This window comes from Meles meles, chromosome 17 (assembly GCF_922984935.1).
Source record: "Meles meles chromosome 17, mMelMel3.1 paternal haplotype, whole genome shotgun sequence".
In the NCBI taxonomy this organism is placed as follows: domain Eukaryota; kingdom Metazoa; phylum Chordata; class Mammalia; order Carnivora; family Mustelidae; genus Meles; species Meles meles.
Window position 1 is genome coordinate 54,895,010 of NC_060082.1, and position 20,353 is coordinate 54,915,362.

The 20,353-nt window shown below is 44.1% G+C and overlaps 2 pseudogenes; both read right to left on the minus strand.

Annotated features, from left to right (window-relative positions):
* Positions 1–2,608: 2,608 nt before the first annotated feature.
* LOC123927620 lies at positions 2,609–4,880 on the minus strand (annotated as a pseudogene).
* An 8,355-nt stretch (positions 4,881–13,235) lies between these two features.
* LOC123927622 lies at positions 13,236–14,113 on the minus strand (annotated as a pseudogene).
* Positions 14,114–20,353: the final 6,240 nt, after the last annotated feature.

Sequence of the window (20,353 nt, forward strand, 5' to 3'; positions counted from 1 at the left end):
GAGAGCACGAAGGAAGGAAGCCGCAAGTTTATCCAGGTCTGGCCCAGAGAAAGAGGAAATGATGGGGAAAATCAAGACGAGGGCAGAGGGCGGTGTCTCGGTGGAGGGGAGAGTAGCTTGGGAGAGTCTCCCATATTCCCAAACAACTTTTCATCGTTTGCATGAGAAAGGGAGGGGCCGAGACCACAGAATCTGGGAAGATTCTCCGTGTTCCAGGGGAGGTATGGAAGGCCAGAATGCAGGGGTACATAGAGGTTGGTAGAAAGAGAAGGGAAGAATTAGGTATGGAAGAACAAGTCGTAGCACTATTAAAAGTGACGGCTATTACCATCTTAAAAATTAGTGTTGTATTTGCTAAGTGTCTCCTCAGTGCAAGGCTGCTCTGGGCGGGTGCACGTGCCTATCTCGTGTAAGCATCAGGGATGGGGAGGGACGATAGCATTCCCTTCACTTATAAATGAGAAAAATAATGCACAGAGAGTTCAAAGGACTTGAAGGTCACACAGTTAATAAATTATCACATTTGGGAGGCGACCTCGTCCTTCTAATTCAGAAGCACATGGATTTTCCATGATACCAGCTAGCCAATTCTGAGTCCGTTCCGGGGCAAATTCTCCCTTAAGTCAAATACTCTGGTTAACTCGATGTTCTAAACATTCTAATTATGAATTCGCAGTTTTCATGAAGTAAGTATCATTACTGAGTCGTTAAAAAAGGGCAGCCACTATTTAATTTGTATTGATTCACAAAGGCATTTAAGGTTACAGTCTCTCCAAAGAGCTTTATGAATCTTTGTTTTCATTGGTCTGGGAATTTGGAAGTATTTTTTTTAAAGATTTTATTTATTTATTTGACAGACAGAGATCACAAGCCGGCAGAGAGACAGGCAGAGAAAGAGGAGGAAGCAGGCTCCCTGCTGCGCAGAGAGCCCGATGCAGGGCTCGATCTCAGGACCCTGAGACCATGACCTAAGCCTAAGGTAGAGGCTTTAACCTACTGAGCCACCCAGGCGCCCCTGGAAGTATTTGTTTACAAAGGACTCTGGCTGGCAGAATGCTAGTAAAATGGGCTTTTAATATCGAAAGAATAGTAAAGAAAAGCAGAAAAGCTTTCATTTCTTTCTGGCTTACTTCTCGGTTTCCCCTGGCTCCATGCCTATTTTTCCTTATGTCCTGAGGAACTGGCCATTTTTAGTCCTTTCCACAACTTCAGAAAGCCCACCATAATTGTTCTAGCACACGCTTCAGACTCCAGAGGATGTGATGCCTGCATATTCCGAAGCACTCATCTAAGTGTCTTCTGGAGACCTGCATGCTAATCTCAGATTCTTCCGGAGGCTGGTTTTCCAAGGGATCACGGCACCTTCCTTTCTGCCTCGTGCATGCTTCTTGTGGAATGCTCAGGACAGGCAGGTATCAGAAGGAACCTGAATGAGCCTGAGCGGCCCAGCCAATGAGGTCCCCACCCCTGCTGCTGATCTGTCAAGACCGTGGTCCTGAAGACCAGGAGTCTGAGAAGCTGAGGAAGCAGAAAAGCAACTTGACCTTTTCTTCAAAGAATTGAATGCACTGGTAAGAGTGAATGCAAACCTGGCAGTCAGAGAGAAAAAAGACTTCTTTCCATCTCCCATCAAAATAAGGAGACTGAGGGAAAAAGAACAAGTCTCCTGATGTAGGAGTGGAGATGGCGTGGGCTGCTGGATCTTAGTAAGGTCAAATAAAGTTGGAGGTTGGCAGTTTTGATGGGATATTTCAGTGTCCATGTCCAGATAGCAGGAGGCATCCACCTGGGGCATTCGTCAGGGCTGTAGTCACTAGGCAGGTCTCTGTATGAAAAGTTGGGCAGGGGTGCGAGACCCTGGGCCATGCAGGGGAATAGAAAGGGTCCTACCAAGATCGTGTTGGTGCATTCCAATACAAGTTCTGGTACCTTCTAGCTTTGGTAACATTGGGAATGTAAATCTTGATTTATTAATCAGAGTTTCAGTTTCCTCACCTAGTACATGAGAATAATGCCTGGTTTACCTGGTAGTTTGAGGAATACGGAAGATAGTGTATGCAAAGTCTCTAACAACATGTAGCAGATAATGTCTTTCCCAGGAATTTTTTTTAAGATTTATTTATTTATTTATTTGAGAGAGAGAGAATAAGTGAGAAGGTGGGGGGGGGGCAGAGAGAGAGAGGGAGAGAAGTGAAGCAGGGCTCTATCTCATGACCCAGAGATCATGACCTGAGCCAAAACAAAGAGTCAGATGCTTAGCCAACGGAGCCACCCAGGTGCCCCTTGCCCATAAATTTCTGATGTGTTATTTTTCTAAATGACAAATATAGATTCATAGCATAACTACATGTATGACTTTGTGTTTTTTATCACAGGTATATCTAGGAGATACCGTGGGCTCTGTTCTTGGCCATTGCAATAAAGCAAGTATTGCACTAAAGTGAGTCAAATAAATTTTTTGGTTTCCCAGTACTTATAAAAGTTGTATTTGTGCTATACTATAGTCTCTTAAGTGTGCAATAGCATTATGTCTAAAAAAAACAATAGAAGTACCTTGATTTAAATTTACTTTATTGTCTAAAAGACACAAACCTGAGCTTTCAGTGCCTCATAATAACTGCTGGAGAGGGTCTCACCTCGATGTCGATGGCTGCTGACTCATCAGGGTGATGGTTGCTGGTGCCTGGAGTGGCTCTTGCCATTTTATAAAACAGGACAGCCTTGAAGTTAGCTGGACCAACAGACTCTTCTTCTCATGAATGATGTCTCTGTGGCATGTGATGCTGGTTGATAGCATTCCGCTCCCAGGAGGACTTTTCTCAAGGTTGGAATCAGTCTTCTCCAACCCTGCTGCTTCTTTATCAGCTAAGTTTGTAATATTCTCAACCCTTAGTTGTCATTTTAACAATATTCACAGCATCTTCACCAGGAGTGGATTCCATCTCAAGAAACCACTTTCATTGCTCATCCTTAAGAAGTATGCTTCCTCCCGTAAAGTATTATCATGAGATTGTAGCCATTCAGTCCTATCTCTAGGCTCTACTTCTGATTCTGGTTCTCTCACTATTTCTACCATGTCCACGGTCCCTTCTTCCCCTGAGGTCTTGAACTCCTCAGAGTCATCCAGGAGGGTGGGGAATCAACTTCTTCCAAACACCTGTTCGTGTTGATGTTTGGGTCTCTTCCCATGAATCGTGAATGTTCTTAATGGCATCCAGAATGGCAAATCCCTTCCAGAAGGTTTTCAATTTGCTTTGCCCAGATTCCTCAGAGGAGTCATGATCAATGGCAGCTATAACCTTATGAAATGTATTTCTTAAATGATAAGACCTGAAAGTCGAAATTACTCCTTGATCAGTGGCCATCTTGTTCCAACTTCAGCTCCCTGCACGTCCTCTGACCTCTGCAGAATGGATGTTGTGTGAGCAGGCATGACAACAACATTCATCTCATTGTCCATCTCCAGCAGAGCTCTTGGGGACCAGGTGCACTGACAATGAGAAGTGATCTTTTTTTTTTTTAATTTAATTTTATTTTTTTCAGTGTTCTATGATTCATTGCTTATGCACCACACCCAGTGCTCCATACAATACGTGCCCTCCACAATACCCACCACCAGGCTCACCCAACCCCCCACTCCCCTCCCCTCCCAAACCCTCAGTTTGTTTCTCAGAGTCCACAGTCTCTCATGGTTTGTCTCCCCCTCCGATTCCCCCCAGCTTTTCCTCTCCTTCTCCCAATGTCCCCCATGTCATTCCTTATGCTCCAAAAGTGAAACCATATGATAATTGACCCTCTTTGCTTGCCTCATTTCACTCAGCATGATCTCCTCCTGTCCCATCCGTGCTAATACAAAAGTTGGGTATTCATCCTTTCTGATGGAGGCGTAATATTCCATTGTGTATATGGACCACATCTTCTTTATCTATTCATCTGTTGAAGGGCATCTTGGCTCTTTCCACAGTTTGGCGACTGTGGCCATTGCGAGCAGTAATCTTTTGAAAGGAATCTTTCTGCCGGGCACTAGGTCTCAACAGTGGGCTTAAAATATTCAGTAAACGATTTGCAAACAGATGTGCTATCATCCAGGCTTTGTTGTTCCATTTCTAGAGCACATGCAGAGTAGATTTAGCATCATTCGTAAGGGCCTTGGATTTTCAGAACAGTGAAAAAGCATTGGCTTTAAGAGGAAGTCACCAGCTGCCTTTGTTTCTAACCAGAGTCAGCCTATGCTGTGAAGCTTTGAAGCCAGGCATTGATTTTTCTTTCTAGCTACGAACATTCTAGATGGCATCTTCTTCCAAGAGAAGGCTGTTCTGTCCACTTTGGAAATCTGTTGTTTAGCGTAGCGCCCATCAGGAATCCTCGGAGCTAGACCTTCTGGGTGACTTGCTGCAGCTTCTCCCTCGGCACCTGCTGCCTCACCTGGCACTTGTATGCTCTGGAGACGGCTTCTCGCCTTCAACCTCATGAACCAACCTCTGCTGGCTTCAGACTTTTCTCCTGCAGCTTCCTCCCCTCTCTCAGCCTGCACAGAACTGAAGAGAGCTGGGGCCTTGCTCTGGATCAGGGCTTTGGCTTCAGGGAATGTTGTGGCTGGTTTGATCTCCTATCCAGACCACTAACACTTTCTCCATATCAGCAATAAGGCCGTTTTGCTTTCTTATCATTTGTGTGTTCACTGGAGCAGCACTTTTAATTTCCTTCAAGAACTTCTCCTTTGCATTCACAAGCTGGCTCACTGTTCAGGGCAAGAGGCCTCGCGTTCAGCCCATCTCAGCTTTCAACACGCCTTCCTCACTAAGCTTCGTCATTTCTACCTTTGGATTTAAAGCGAGAGACCTGTGAATCTTCCTTTCACTTGGATACTTAGAGGCCATCACAGGGTTATTAACGGGCCTAATGTCAATACTGTGGTGGCGCTGGAAACAAGGAGGCCTGAGGAGGAGAGAGATGGGAAAGGGCTGGTTGGTGAAGCAGTCGGAACACACGTAAGATTGGTCTGTTCGGTTTACTGTCTTAAATGGGAGTGGACCAGGGCACCCAAAACAATTACAATAGTGACGTCAAAGATCACTGATCACAGATTGCTATAACAAAGATAATAATTATGAAAATTATGAAAAAGTTTGAAATATTGTGAAGATAACCGAAATGTGACACGAAGTGAGCGAACGCTGTTGGAAGCACGGCACCTATGGACTTGCTCTTTACAGAATTGCCACAAACTCTGAATCTGTAAAGGATGAAATATTTGCAAAGTGCAATAAGGTGCACACCAGAATGCCTCTGTTCTCTCCACCGAGGGCAAAGAAATAACACTTTTTTAAAAAAATTTATTTATTTTTTTCAGCGTAACAGTATTCATTGTTTTTGCACAACACCCAGTGCTCCATGCAATACGTGCCCTCCCTATTACCCACCACCTGTTCCCCCAACCTCCACCCTCGACCCTTCAAAACCCTCAGGTTGTTTTTCAGAGTCCATAGTCTCTTATGGTTCGCCTCCCCTTCCAATTTTTTTTTTTATAAACATATAATGTATTTTTATCCCCAGGGGTACAGGTCTGTGAATTGCCAGGTTTACACACTTCACAGCACTCACGATAGCACATACCGTCCCCAATGTCCATAACCCCCTCCCCCTCTCCCAAACCCACCTCCCCCCAGCAACCCCCAGTTTGTTTTGTGAGATTAAGAGTCATTTATGGTTTGTCTCCCTTCCAATCCCATCTTGTTTCATTTATTCTTCTCCTATCCCCCTAACCCCCCATGTTGTATCTCCACGTCCTCATATCAGGGAGATCATATGATAGTTGTCTTTCTCCGATTGACTTATTTCACTAAGCATGATACCCTCTAGTTCCATCCACGTCGTCGCAAATGGCAAGATTTCATTTCTTTTGATGGCTGCATAGTATTCCATTGTGTATATATACCACATCTTCTTTATCCATTCATCTGTTGATGGACATTTAGGTTCTTTCCATAGTTTGGCCATTGTAGACATTGCTGCTATAAACATTCGGGTACACGTGCCCCTTTGGATCACTGCGTTTGTATCTTTAGGGTAAATACCCAGTAGTGCAATTGCTGGGTCATAGGGTAGTTCTATTTTCAACATTTTGAGGACCCTCCATGCTGTTTTCCAGAGTGGTTGCACCAGCTTGCATTCCCATCAACAGTGTAGGAGGGTTCCCCTTTCTCCACATCCTCGCCAGCATCTGTCAAAGAAATAACACTTTTAGGTGGAAATGTAATGACCGAGTTTTTCCCCTCCAATTGGACTTACGATGTAAACGCCCCAAATTTTATAATTTAATAATAGATGAGAAGCCTTACGAAACTGTACAATTTAGATGACATTATGTGTATTTCTAGTCTCCTACATTGTATCACTTTAAAGCATGGGTAGGACTTCTGGGCATTCTGACCAGCAACTTTGCATCTTTAATAGAGTCAGGGTTAGAAATCACATGCACTACACTCAGTTGAGTTAAAAGCATAGAGCATGTAACTTCCTGATGTAAATTTTCATTTTGCTCTGATCCCTTTCTTATGGAGGTGCGTAAGATGGGACTTTAACTTGACAACTAAAGGCAACCCTTTCTCACGTTGACAATAGCCTCTTTGGGGCCAATGTCAGTCTTTCAGGGCTTTTCTTCTCCCCTCCCACCTGCCAGCTATGGACAGCATTTGTACTTGGGAGGAAGCTGTCCTGGTGGGTGGGGAGGGATGCCTGGGTTGGCCTCTAAGTCCTTGCTGGTCTTTGCTGCAGGATAAGTCTGGTCTGTTCCCTGGATACCCCGGACTGGTGGTCATGAAGGAGTAGTTCTTTCATCTGGTCTTTTGGGGTTTGCATTTAATCATGCCCGTGGTCCTGGTCATTTGCTTCTAGTGGTGGCGTCCTTACGCTCTGTGGCCGTCTTGTTTCAACTCCAGATCCTGCTTGTCCTCTGGCCTCTCAGTACCACTGCATCATTTCACAGGGCCATTGGGAACTTCTGGATTCCATGTAGACTGAGTACAAGCCTTGGGAAGCCAGAAGGTGTACTTCGGGGCACCTCAAGAGCTCCCTCAGCCAGGTTAACCTACCATATCGCTGAGGTTTCAATACATGTGCAGGCATTAGGCAGAGGGGATAGCAGGATTGAAATTTTCCTGGGGTGTTCACAGGAGGGCAAAGAACAAGCCCCATTCCTCTGGGGAGTTCCTAGTGCAGATGGCATGAAAAGTCAAGGATATACATACCTGGCTACTTTCCTTGGTTGTTTTGTTTTTTGTTGTGCATTTTCCAATTCTTCCTCCTCCCTGGTCCAGAACAACTTTGAATTTTTCTCCCCAAGTAGGTAAGAATGTCCCTTATGTCATATTCTAAATTCTTTACTCCTGTAAAATTCTATAATGTTACTCAAAGTATGACGTTGCTTACGTACACGAAGCGAACTTTTGAAATTTAGAAGTCCCTTTTTCTCAAAGCTTAGCTTTTAAGATGATCATTTTATTAGGGACTTACACACACACAAGGAAATAATAATTTAAGGTTAAATTTTGGACAATGACTTCCTTTTTCTTCCTGGCATTTTGTCTATCACTTAAAAACTGAGAACCATAGATTTGATGGAGGAAAACCATAAGGAATCATGATTTAGAGGAAGAGGGAAGTTATATTACTTCAACTTAAAAAAATGATTACCTGTTAGATATGAGTTGGAGATTACCCACCCTGGTGTTTTAAGCCATTCAGCTACTTAGGGGAACTTAGGGGAAACATTAAGGGAAGGAAGGTGCTTCGCCGAAGGACCCATCAAAGCTGTAAGCTCATCACCAGTGTATGCTGAGCCTGGATAAGTGGGCACTCAGACAATGACTGTTAAAACTTCCAAAGATGGGCTGCTTCTAGGCTGTCTCCCTTTCTGATCACTAGATATCATCATTTGAAGCCTCTACTAATTTCCTTCCATAAGGATTCATATCAATTTCATTGTGAGAATTCATCTGCAGTCTTCTTAATCTCTTATTAAGGAGGAGAACTTCCACTCATCCACTCACCTCACCTGATTTGAAGACTACAAAAAGCTGCAATTCTGCTGAGCAAAACTTTTCAGACCTTTATCAAACAAATTGACATTAACCAATAGTCACTGGGCACCTGCTATGTGCCCACCCACGGTCCTAGGTACTTGCCACGTGTCTGTTGTGGTTTCATGTGTGGAGTGGAAGAAGAACATTTGAGGAAGGAAATAGACAAGGATTATTGCATTGGAAAAACACCAAATACACCGTACCTTATCAAAATCACACAAAAGATATACATTTTTAAATTTTCAAAACTCTGTTATAGCTCTGTTATAAACTCTGTTACAACTGTGTCCATATCACTGTCTTCTGGAAACACAATGATCCCTTTGGGACTGGGATTTTGCCCTTTTTCATTTAAAGATTAAGTATCATTTTACTCAGAATGAATGTGCTTTCTGGTGATAAAGTTCCCTTCTCTTTAGTTGCTCTTGACGGGTCTCCACAGTGTTCTCTACTTTACCAAGCTTTACACAGAAACATCTCCTTTTCCTTTGGAGTCCTCCAAACTCATGGAGTCACCTTCCTCACAGAGGCCTCACAGAGCCTCACAGAGCCTGGCTTGACTCACCCAACCAATGGTCAGGTGAATTCCCTCTCTGAGTTGCTATCACACCTATAGCCACCCTTACGTGATTGACCTCAAAAATAGATTGAGGTCGGGGTCTGTCTTAAATTAAATTTCTTTGTATCTTCCATAATGCCTAGAAAAATTATACACCTGTTGTTGGTAAAAATAAATAAAGAGGCAAGTGTAGACTTATTTAGGATACTCAGGGCTGATATTACCTGGTATAGCATGAACACTGACCATTGAGGATACCACTACCCATTCGTGTGATCTGAGTATCAGCCACACTCTGTGTGTGTGTGTGTGTCTCAGATGTTCACACTGTTATACAGGTTAGATATATTATCCTCCATTTCACAGATGAGAAATGAGGGAACTGAGTTTCAGAGACATTCAAATTACTTGCTCAGGACATACAACCGATGGAAGACCCTAGATCTCTTTCACTCAGACCCTTGCTCTGCATTCCACTCTGCTGCTGCACTAATGACTACTCGTTGGCAGATCAGGTCCTCTGTCCCCTTGCATTGAGGTGTGCTTTTCAGTGAAGGGGGAGTGGGTGACTGGGGAGTCTGAAGCGTGTGTGGATAACCAGCTCACTTAACGCTAAGCCATCTCCACTGTGGGGACCTGCATAGTCATGACTAATTGTCATTATGGTCAGTTTACACAGTAATTGCTTGTGTTACACAGATTTGGCCGGAGAAGGTCATTTTTCAAAGCCGAAGTTCTAGTAGCTTGCTGGATGATTCACAGCGGGTCCCGTGACACCTCTGCACTGTTTAACAAACGGTTGTTTGTTAAGTGGGAAGAAAATTACACTTGCCTTAAATTCTTCATAAGCAATTTTAAGTGTTTTGAACCTGCGTTTTTAATATAAAAATAAGATGTCTTTATTGTCTAATAATGGACATCTTGTTGGTGAAGAGAAAAGAAAATCTCTTCTCAGTTTGGTCAGTCATCGATAAGGAGTCAATGAAACATTGTAAATAATGACACATTATAACTCAGAAAGGAGAGCTTTAAGCACATCAGTCCTATTTCCTATTCCTGAGCACACAGGAACATTCTAACTCCTCCTTGCTAGGTTGGGGTCATGTGATAGGGTTCTGGCCCAAAAAATTAAGACAGAAGAATATAAGCCACTTCTAGTTCTGCCCCTTAAAAACATCTTAAACAGTATTACAGCTTCGCTTCCCCTTCCACGGTCTGTAATTGTCACTGGTTTAAGATTCCAGCTTCACGGAGTGGAAAGAATGTATGTTCCTGAGTCACCACTTAGAAGAGAGCTTCCAAGGAGAGCTCCCAGGGGTGCATAGACAGTGGCATGAGGGAGGAATGAACTTACGTGTGAGACCACTGAGATTGTTGTAATAGATTATTGTTATAGTAACAGGTATTTATGGATCTAGTATAGAAAGTGGTCCCAGAAGTGGGGTGTTGACATAACCAAATCATATTCCTTGACTGTTACACTATTTTAAATTTGTATCATTGGTTTAGAAGTTTAGCGTCAGGCAGAAAAGCAGCTTAATCAGAAAATGGGAGATAGGAATTCAGGTTGTGCAGTGACAAATCGTTCAGTATAACGAGTGTCTCCTCTGAATTAGAAGATAGCCACGTGCACAGTTTATACCTTTAGGGGAAATGGTGAACAACAGAATTCCAGCAGTGTTTATAGTATCACAAGAAAGATGTGTATTACAAGAAAGAGATGACTCAGGAAATCATCATGAGTTTGCAAGCAGAAATAGAATCCAGAATCCAGAAATTTGGGCTGTACGATTGGAAGAAATACATTTATTTTAGACTCACACAGTAAGACATGGTACCAAGAAGGGCTTTAAGTGACAAATATCTAGTAAAAGTTCTCAATGAATGATTTGAGACAAAAGTTAAATCAAGTGTGTGGTCTCCCCATCTATTATTTCTGAGAGCCTTAATGCCTTTAGATCATTGTATTGAGAAAAGGAAAGGCATGAAGGAGAAGAGGCAAAGAAAAAAACCTAGATTTGATAACAACATCTAGAAAATAACTGGGTGTGGTTGCTGGCACATGGATGTGACCGGAAGCAGATAGTTCCTGTGCCGTCTAAGTTTTCCAGGATTGCGTTACCAAAGAATCCAGGGGCCTAGACCCAAAAAGTCCTTCCTTGATCAAGGCTTAAAATAATTCTTGAGTTCTGAATCCATTCCAGACTGAGCAGAAGTCAAGCTTTTAGAATGACACTGTTCCGAATGAAGCGTGTTTCCCCAAACTCACACGTGGCCAAGGAGAAGAACAAAGGAGGAAGTCCTTTCTGGAGCAAACTCTGTATACATCCACCATGTCTGGAGTATGGACTGGGTGGTGCTGACCCAAAGGGTTTTAGCATGGTTGTAGACCATAATGCTGATTGTTGCCCATTATTTCCCTTTTCAGATGGATTATTTGTTGTTTTTTTCCTACCATTAAAAATGGGCTGTGATGGTGGGGAAGTTGAGAAGCAGATAATTTGTCTTTTTAATATGTGGGCTACCATACCTAGAGGTACTATATCAGACTGATGGTGAAGACGGGCCATCACCCAAGTGTTCTGGACATTGATCTGAAGGTCGTGACTGGATAGGACCTTGACTTGTGAAGTGAGAATGCTGTGTGTGAGCAGGAAGAGTATCATGGATATTGGACATCCAGGAGGGCAGACTATGGCAAAAATCTTTCAGTGTTCACCATTTGGGGTTTTTCTTGGACACGAGGAAGGCTACATCTCCTAGGCTGCCTTGAAGTTAGATGGGCCATGTGACCCTGAGCTTTGCCCAGTGGAATCTGGGCAGACGACTGTTACTTTGAGGCCACCTGTATTAAAACCTGTTATGCCTTCTTTTTCTTTCATCTGAATAGTTGAAAGCAAAGGACTCTGGGATTGGAAAGCCACACAATGGAAGGATCCCGACCTACATCAGATGTTCGTAAGTAAGTAATAGTCTTGTACAGTGTTCTAGTACACATATTGGGAAATTATATTTTATAGCAGCCTGCATTGATTACCTTAACTTATACACTAGAGCTGGAAGAGCTCTTTATTGCTCTTGAAAGGAGTGACGTCATCCCCCTTCCCCATCATCACCATCACCATTATCATCATTGTTCAAAAAGTACTTTTTGAGTATCTACAACTTGTCAAGCTCCATGACAGACACTGGAAGGCAAAAAGGAATGAAACACTGTTCCTGGTCTTGTCTATAATCTGGTGGAGAAACAGATAAACAGATGACATCAAGAATTATATCCTGAGCGTCACACCATTAACATATGACGTAGTTCATTCTGGGGTGGGGGCAGCGATTGGTATAGATGTCACGGAAAGTCACATGTGTATCAGGTTCTAAGGGATGAAGAGGGATTTCCTGGGCAAATAGAGCAGGTGGCAGGCATTCTAAGTAGAAGCAACAATTAGTGTGAAGACATGCTGATCTGCAAGTTAGGAAAATGAAACTGATTTCTATACTTGGAGATGGAGAACATATTTACTACTCTCATCCTCTTCCTCAAATGTATCATCCTACCATCAAAATTATTTATTAATGTCCATACAGAGTGACCACGTGGATTTGATCCTGTTCTCCAGAGGATCTCAGCTCAAGGGAGTGTAGGTAGCAGATTACACACTGACCAGAGGAGTTGCCCATAGAATGCTCTATTATTTCCTTGCTATGTAATATGGGCCAAGTTCACCTGACTTGTCTTTTTCTTACTCGTACTGCTGTACCCAAGAGAGAACTCATATTTATCCTTTCTCACTTGAGAATTTGTCATGCACATCTGGTAAATGAAATATGTGAAACCTGATCTGAAAAAAATACACAAAGACCACATATATATATATATATATATATGTTTATATTTTACAAAGACAGTTAATAAAGGAGGGTTGCGGTGGCGTGGGCCATGGTCTGTAGCAGTCTCTAGCGTCATCTCATTAAAGGGCCCATTTTACTTCTTCCTGGTGGCAGGTGACTGGTATCCTCAGACAGATCCTACCTCTTAGTGGTACACCTGGCGGGAGAGCCAGTCTCGGAGGATGGGGACACATGATGTAGAGAGGGCCGTGTGGCAGTCCAGACCAGGTGGAGATGTTTACTCAGCGTGCATGAAAGCAGCGCCGTGAGAGCAGGAATAGGGATCAAAGTTTAAGAAGGAAATAAACATTTCAGTCAGAGGGTGGCTGGTTTAGGGGGTGAGTGGGGAAGGCTGCCAAAAGGGAAACCAATCAGCAGACCGGGGCCCAGTCAGGATGTAGCGTGTTCGCGAGTGGGGACCAGTGGTTCAGAACTAAGGGTTCCAGCAGTGAAGGCTTTGGAGGACCATCTATCACGGGAATCCCTTCTCTGTGGCAGGATAGCGCATTTTCATTTATACATAGACATGTAGGACGTGGCAAAGAGCTCCGAACCTCTGTCCTTACCCTGAGAGCTCCAAGTGAAATAAATGCTTGGTCAGTTGCTTCCTGCCATCAGTCTGCCGCCCCCTTTCTGCTTGTGGAACACACTCTACTGCTTCAGCATGTCGGGGACTCTCCATCTATCGGTGGCACTTAAGGAGGCTACCGGGCAGGCACGGGGATGCCATCGGCCCCTTTGATTGACAAGAAGTGCCTCAGATAGCCCATTTTCTCCTGGTGGTCCATCACCCACCTGTGAAGCATGCAGTTCTCTAAAAACCCTCTTAAGCCTGTAGGAATTATTATAATCTATAACCTTGCAAGGACATGCGTCCCACATATGCAGCTACTTCGGAAAGTGGTACTTCCATGTCCTTTGAGATCCTAAACCTGCCTCATTGACGACTGAATGCCTCTAGTATTTTTTAACATAATTACAATAGACATTTATTTAAAGTAATACAGGGGTCCCCGGGTGGCTCAGTCAGTTAAGCATCTGCCTTCAGCTCAGGTCATGATCCCAGGGTCCTGGGATCGAGCCCCACATTGGGCTCCCTGCTCAGTGGAGAGGCTGCTTCTCTCTCTGCCTCTCCTCCTTGCTCATGCTCTCTCTCTCTCAAATAAATAAATAAAATTGGAAAAAAAATCTTTTGAAGTAATACACTGGCAGCTCAAATTGTTCTAAATTGTACATTTCAGGTTTACCCAACTTCTTAGACATATTTGAAGGCAGCTGCAACCGCGGATTTCCATTCCGTGATTCTTTCTTTGCCCATTCTTCTATCTTTTTTCTTTCCTGAATAACTTCTTCCAGATATGGTTCAAGGTAGAATTTATCCTCCTCATATTTTGTCCCGTCATGGTCAGGTCAGGTGCTCTCTCAATGTGAAACATCCTGGCGTTATAAAGGTTCTCAGGAAGCCTTTGTGTGGCTTCATCTCACATTAACCGCAGCTCACAGACCCCCGCAGCGCTGCAGTACATTTCCAGATACCCTCCAGCCACCGGCTTGATGCCGCCACAGCAGGCCTGCTCGCCATTTTGACCCAAGACTGCAGCATTGGACGCTTCTAGTATCCTGAGATTGGATAAACCATTTCATGTTTATCCATTGAGTTCTTAAAGATCGTGGCTGAGGTCTTGAGCTTTATCTTCGTAACCTAGGCCTACATGGCGTTCCCTAACTCAAAGTCACTAACGATGCCTCTGAGAAGTTCCAAACAAAACCCAGCCTAGGGATGTTGGGTGACCTTGTGGCCCATCCAAGCCTCTGATAAATCCTTAAAGCTTTAATCCTGCCCTTGTCCTCTCCCCACTTCTCAGTGCCCTTTTACTTTGCATTGGCATTAATGGTATAAAGAGCTACCTTCTCATCTGACTAATGCTAATTCACCTCCATCCGTGGTCATTTGCTACCTATTAGAAATATCCTGACAGCCTGCCTCTCATTACCATTGCACCAGGTCCAGCTCCCAAGAATAACCTTCTAAGGAGGATGAAATGTACGCCAACGGCATCTAATACCAGGGCATTCGCATTCATATTTTTAGCAGCACATATCAGTGAGCCCAACCTTTAGTGTACTCTATGTACTTTTAATAATCTCCATAAAAGCCTGATTTCCAATCCCTAGGCTCAAGCTGACAGTGTAAATAAAATCACCCAAATCCACAGGGTAAGAGAAATGAAAATGACAAGGATTAAAATTTGGTCAAACCTCTTTCTTTTTAAAAATTCTGCTTCCCTTCCAATTGGATCACGACCCTCTGTGTGCTCAGCTTAAGACCAGACGGTATGCTTTCACTTTTATTCCTCTCTGCAGCAGGCTCACAGTATTTAGTGAGAGTCTGTAAAGAATGTGTGCTGGGTAGAGAGTTAATACCATAATCCCCTCTCGTTGGGGTCAAATGCTGAATAGAGCAAAAGAATTAGAAAACATGTTACATACAATGGCAGGAAAAAATGCATCAGCATGCTGTTCTGTGAACGCTAGCATCCATCACCCGCGAGGGACGGCCGTGGGGTAGCAGAGCGCGTGAGAGATGCAGATGGGAGTCCGCTTGCGCAAAGGGGGCGGACGGAGACCTGAGCACGAGTCTTCATACCCATGTACTCTGGGAGGGGTTTGTCACCATGTTCAATCACTGCTTTCCCAGTACCTGCTCGGAGTTCGTTCCTCAGTAACACATCAAGCCACTAAATTGTTTCACGGAGCTGGACCCCCAGCTATCTCTTTTCACTCTCCAGCCGTGGGTGTGAATATTGTTCTCAAAGTGCTGTAATACATCTGTCTCTGGAGGCTTCTCCTAACGAACAAGGAGAAATGTGAGGCACCGCGGGCAAAAAGGGTAGGACAGCCACCTTCCATTGTACCTCGGGAAGGTCACCCGAACTCTCCTGGAGTAAGATTACAAGCAAATAAATAACTTTGTCTGGAAGTTCTACCCAGAGAAGTGTGTGTGTATGTGTGTGTGTGTGTGTGTGTGTGTGTAAATGGTTTAACCAAAAAGTGACCAGTTGAATTTATTTTAAATAACACCCTTTGAAGTAGCAACTATTCGAGACGAGCATTTTAAAAATTTTGTTTATTCTTCCATTCCCGTATAGTAAAATTCTTTGGGATATCGGGTTCTATAGTTTTAACAAGTGCAGAATTGTGGAAGCATTGTCACAATCAAAACAGTGCACAGCCGCGTCACCCTCAAACAGCACCCCTGTGCTGTCCCTTTGTAGTCAAAACTTTCACCCCCTCAACCCGACAAAACTTAAATTCTTTTATACGACTTTACATATGGATAGCTTGTACAATGACCAGAGTGATCACCGGAAACTGTATTTTTCTATAATTTATGTGTACTAAAATAACCCAAAACAACATCGTCTGCACATTTTAAACAAAGTCATATGCGTGTGTGTGTGTGTGTGTGTGTATGTATATATATAAAGGACACACATGTAAATAACTAGAGAGCCAATGTTCTTTGATCGAAAAAGGCTTCCTTATTGTGCAAAAAGTTCAGTGGCTTCAGGGAGAGTAACCTAACCCACTCTTGTGTCAGCGTGAACAAAAATACCGATTAAATGTGTATTGAACTGATTATTAAGCCATGGATTGAGGAATGATTTTTACTTAAACTTTTAAAAGCTCATGAAACTGTAACTAGAAATGTGACATTCATAGTGTTGTTGTTGTACCTTAAAGACAGCTAGGAAGGGGGCACCTGGGTGGCTCAGTTGTTAAGCATCTGCCTTCGGCTCAGGTCATGATCCCAGGGTCCGGGGATCAAGCCCGGACCAGCTCCACGCTCAGCCGGAGGCCTGCTTCTTCCTCTCCCACTCCCCCTACTTGTATTCCCTCTCTCACTCAAAAAAAAAAAAAAAAGACAGCTAGGAAGGAGAAGTGAGGTTTAAGGAAGGGGGAGAAAGATGGTGCGTGCGTGTGTGTGTGTGTGTGTGCATGTAGGTGAGATGACGTCATACGTTTGCTAGCTCAGTAATGATAAAAATTGACTTGTTTTTGCACATAACCAATACTGTGTATGTATATGTCAGTGATTAAAAGCTGATGGCCTTAAGGAGAAAACTATTAGAAACATTAACTTTTGAGTTATAATTTTGAGTTATATTTGTGAGGATCATCTTTGTTTACTTAAATCAGACACCAAGATTTATATGAAAATACTGAGCAAGACTGGATTCTAACCAGGAAGTAGAAGACATGTTACGAGTAACTCAGCATATCACCTCTTTCCTGCAGGGGCATATTGATGATATTACTAAAGAAATCTAATTTCAAGCAAATAAGTCGTTATTGTTTAAAACAGAAATATTAACGTGTCCTTGATTTTATGCATCATCTCATCTACATTTCTAGTAGCCCAAGGTCACCCTCCTAGTCTTCTCTACTGCGTCCTCCTCCTCTAGCTGATATTCCTTTTCTCATACTTCACTCGTTTTCATGGAGAAATCATTTATACCCAGAATTAGAGATTTCTCAATCTACACCTCCAACCCAGGTTTTCCTCATCAGTTAAAGACACATATTTCTAGCTTTCTACTTGATATCTCTCCCTGTATATTCCACAAGCCCAAACCTAATTGGTCCAAAATGGATCTGAGTATCGGTCAGACCATTCGGTTCTCCCCCATAGAATTTTCCATATGCTTCCATTAGCTCTTATCTCACTTCCTGTTTCTTTTGCTGGACTGAAGGCAACAAACGTGTCTTTTCCCTAGTGCCTGGCACGGTGCCTGGCATCTGGTAGGCATTTATAAATATTTGTGGAAGGAATGAGCGCTCATGACACTCATATGCATATAAATAGGGATTTATTTCCACCCTAAACCCCAATGTTTATGAATGGTTTTTAAATGGATGAGTAGCTCTGATACGTATAGATATAAGCATTTGTTCTCACATCAACCACCAACCACTGTATCTACATGATGTCTGGAGATCAAATAATGTCTGTTTTATGCAGCAGGGAAAATAATTAGCTCATTTCAGGGCTCTTTTTTCCTATCTTTCTCATCGAAGTCATATTCTTTTTTTTTTTTTAAAGATTTTTATCTATTTATTTGACAGAGATCACAAGTAGGCAGAGAGGCAGGCAGAGAGAGAGAGAGAGGGAAGCAGGCCCCCCGCTGAGCAGAGAGCCCGATGCGGGGCTCGATCCCAGGACCCCGAGATCATGACCTGAGCCGAAGGCAGAGGTCCAACCCACTGAGCCACCCAGGCGCCCCGAAGTCATATTCTTTTTAAATTTAATACGTAACAGAAGCATTTCCTATGTCTTAGAAAGTTCCAGATATTATTTTCACTGATGGAATAATAGTTCTTCTTGCTTTCTCCAAAAGATGAGTCGGAAGCATCATGATGACCTCATGGGGAAGCTACTCCTGTTCGACAGTCCGTTCTCTCCACCAGTGATTCTCAAAGTGTGGTCCCTGAACCGGCAGCATCAGCAACATGTAGGAACTTAGAGGATGAAAATTCTTGGGCTCCATCCCACACTTTCTGAATCAGAATTTCAGGCATGCAGCCCAACAATCTGGGCTTTAAGAGGCTCCCCAGGAGATTTCAATGTACAAAAAAGTTTGAAAACCCCTGTCCTACACTTTCCAGTGAAAGAATCCTCCTGAACTTTTTCCCCACCCATCCCCCCCCGCTTCAGTTAGGTGCCTCATTAGTTTCATATCATGTTCGCACTGAAAAAAGGCTTCTATGTTTGACAATAAGTCTTTAGAACAGGGCCTGGCTTCTTATACCTAAACCGTAATTATAAATGGGGTGTAAGGCAGTAGTTTTTTTTGTTCTTTGTTTTTTAATTTTATTTAAAGATAAAATCATAAAAAAAGATAAAAAAATAAAAAATTTTATTTAGAGATCAAAAGTAAGCAGAGAAGCAGGCAGAGAGAGGGGGTTGGGGAGGAAGGAGGCTCCCTGCCAAGCAGATAGCCCGATGCCGGGCTCAATCCCAGGACTCTGGGATCATGACCCGAGCCAAAGGTAGAGGTTTTAAACCACTGAGCCACCCCGGCGCACCTGTTTTTGTTTTTTTAAGTTAGTTTTAGCAAGAGAAATTTTCCTCAAAGGAAATACAATACAGAAGCCCGGTGTGCATGCATGCGCGTGTGTCGGATAAACAGAAATCACTGTGATTGAATGTGGTTGACAGGATGGGGTATGTCCATTCCACCAGGCTTCCTCCCACTCAGCCCTTTCCTCCATGACCCCTCCAGGGAGCAGAACTTGAAAACCACAGAGGAGGTGGAAAGGAAACTCGATGAAGAGTCAGGGGACCTGGGCTCTAGTTTATTTCTTTGGGTAATTCATTTAGTCTCTCCCAGCCACACTCTCATTGCCTGAACATGGTGGGTAATCTGTAATTCCTTGTCCAGTTGGAAGTTTCTTTGTTTGTTTGTTTTTTATTGTTTCGCTTCTGATAGAAAGAGATCTGGGCTGTCTCGAAAGTTCTCCCTTCCTCGGAGACTCAGGAGTAAACGTTGGCTTTGCCATGTGCTCGTCTTCTGTCTTTTCCTTCAGTATTGACTTCCAGGCATTAATGGATAAACGGGGCCAGGCGGCCACCGTTAGGAGTCCAGTAAAGAGAAGAAAATCTTCCACCAGAGTCACATTAACAGTGAACAGATTTGCAGCCTCCGCATCTGACTGGGAATGTGGGCTGACGAGAAGGGCATATGTGAAGAATTCAGAGAATAGAGCAAAACATAGTGGCGCTGGCCTTTCCCGCAGCCTCCCCTCCGCCTTCTCTTTCACTCCTCCCCTCTCTCTCGTTGCCTCCCCTCCTTCCTCTCTTCGTCCTCCTCTTCCTCAGAGAGCTGGCAACGCACTGGCCCACAGTCACTCTCCCCGTGTGACACTGACCCGGCCCTGTTACTTCCAAGGCCCGAATCCGCAGCGGGTAACAAAGCGTGCGGGTGCCCCTAGTATTACCAGTGTTGAGTTCCCTCTCCCTCTTGTAAGGATCTGTGTGTTTCTGTCTTCTTTCTCCCTGACCTTCTCTTGCTTCCTCCCACGTCCTTCTCTCCTTCCTTTCAGATCCCCCTGACTGCCTGAGGCCACTTCCGGGAGACGGCTCTGAGCTTCCCCGTGGCTGTCAGGCGGAGGGTGGGAGGTGAGCCCAGAACCGTGCTCTCCCATTGCTACAGGACGAAATGCTTGTGTGCCTCCAAAATTCCTATGTTGAAGCCTAATGCCCAGTGTGATGGTATTCAGAGGGGGAGCATTTGGGAAGTGATCAGTCGGGAGGGCAGAGGCCTCCTGAGTGGGATTAGTGCCCTTCTCCCAGATCCCAGAGAGCTTCCTCCCTTCTGCCATGGGAGGTACGGTGAGAAGACAGACATCCGTGAACCAGTAAGTGGGCCCTCACCAGACACAAATCTTCCACCCCTTGGTCTTGGACTCCAACCTCCAGAACTGTGAGAAACAAATTTCTGTCGCTTACAGGCCACCCCGTCTGGGGTATCGTGTCGCCAGCACAGACTAAGACACCCGTCCTGATGTGAAGTAGGGTTTGCACGTGTGTGGGAGGGAGGTGGTGACAGGAGAGCGTCGGAGACCTGAGGGAGCCGGGTGGTCTGGCCTTTTACCTCTAGAAACTTGACTCCCACAAAGTCTCCTGTGACCCCTCTGGAAAGAAGGTCGCTCTGGCGCCTGCTCAGCCAACAGCAAGGGGCTCATCTCTGAGATGCAGAGACCTCGCTCTATCCGTCATTCCCTGGTGTGTCCGAGGTCTTGACAGAAATACCAGACGCAC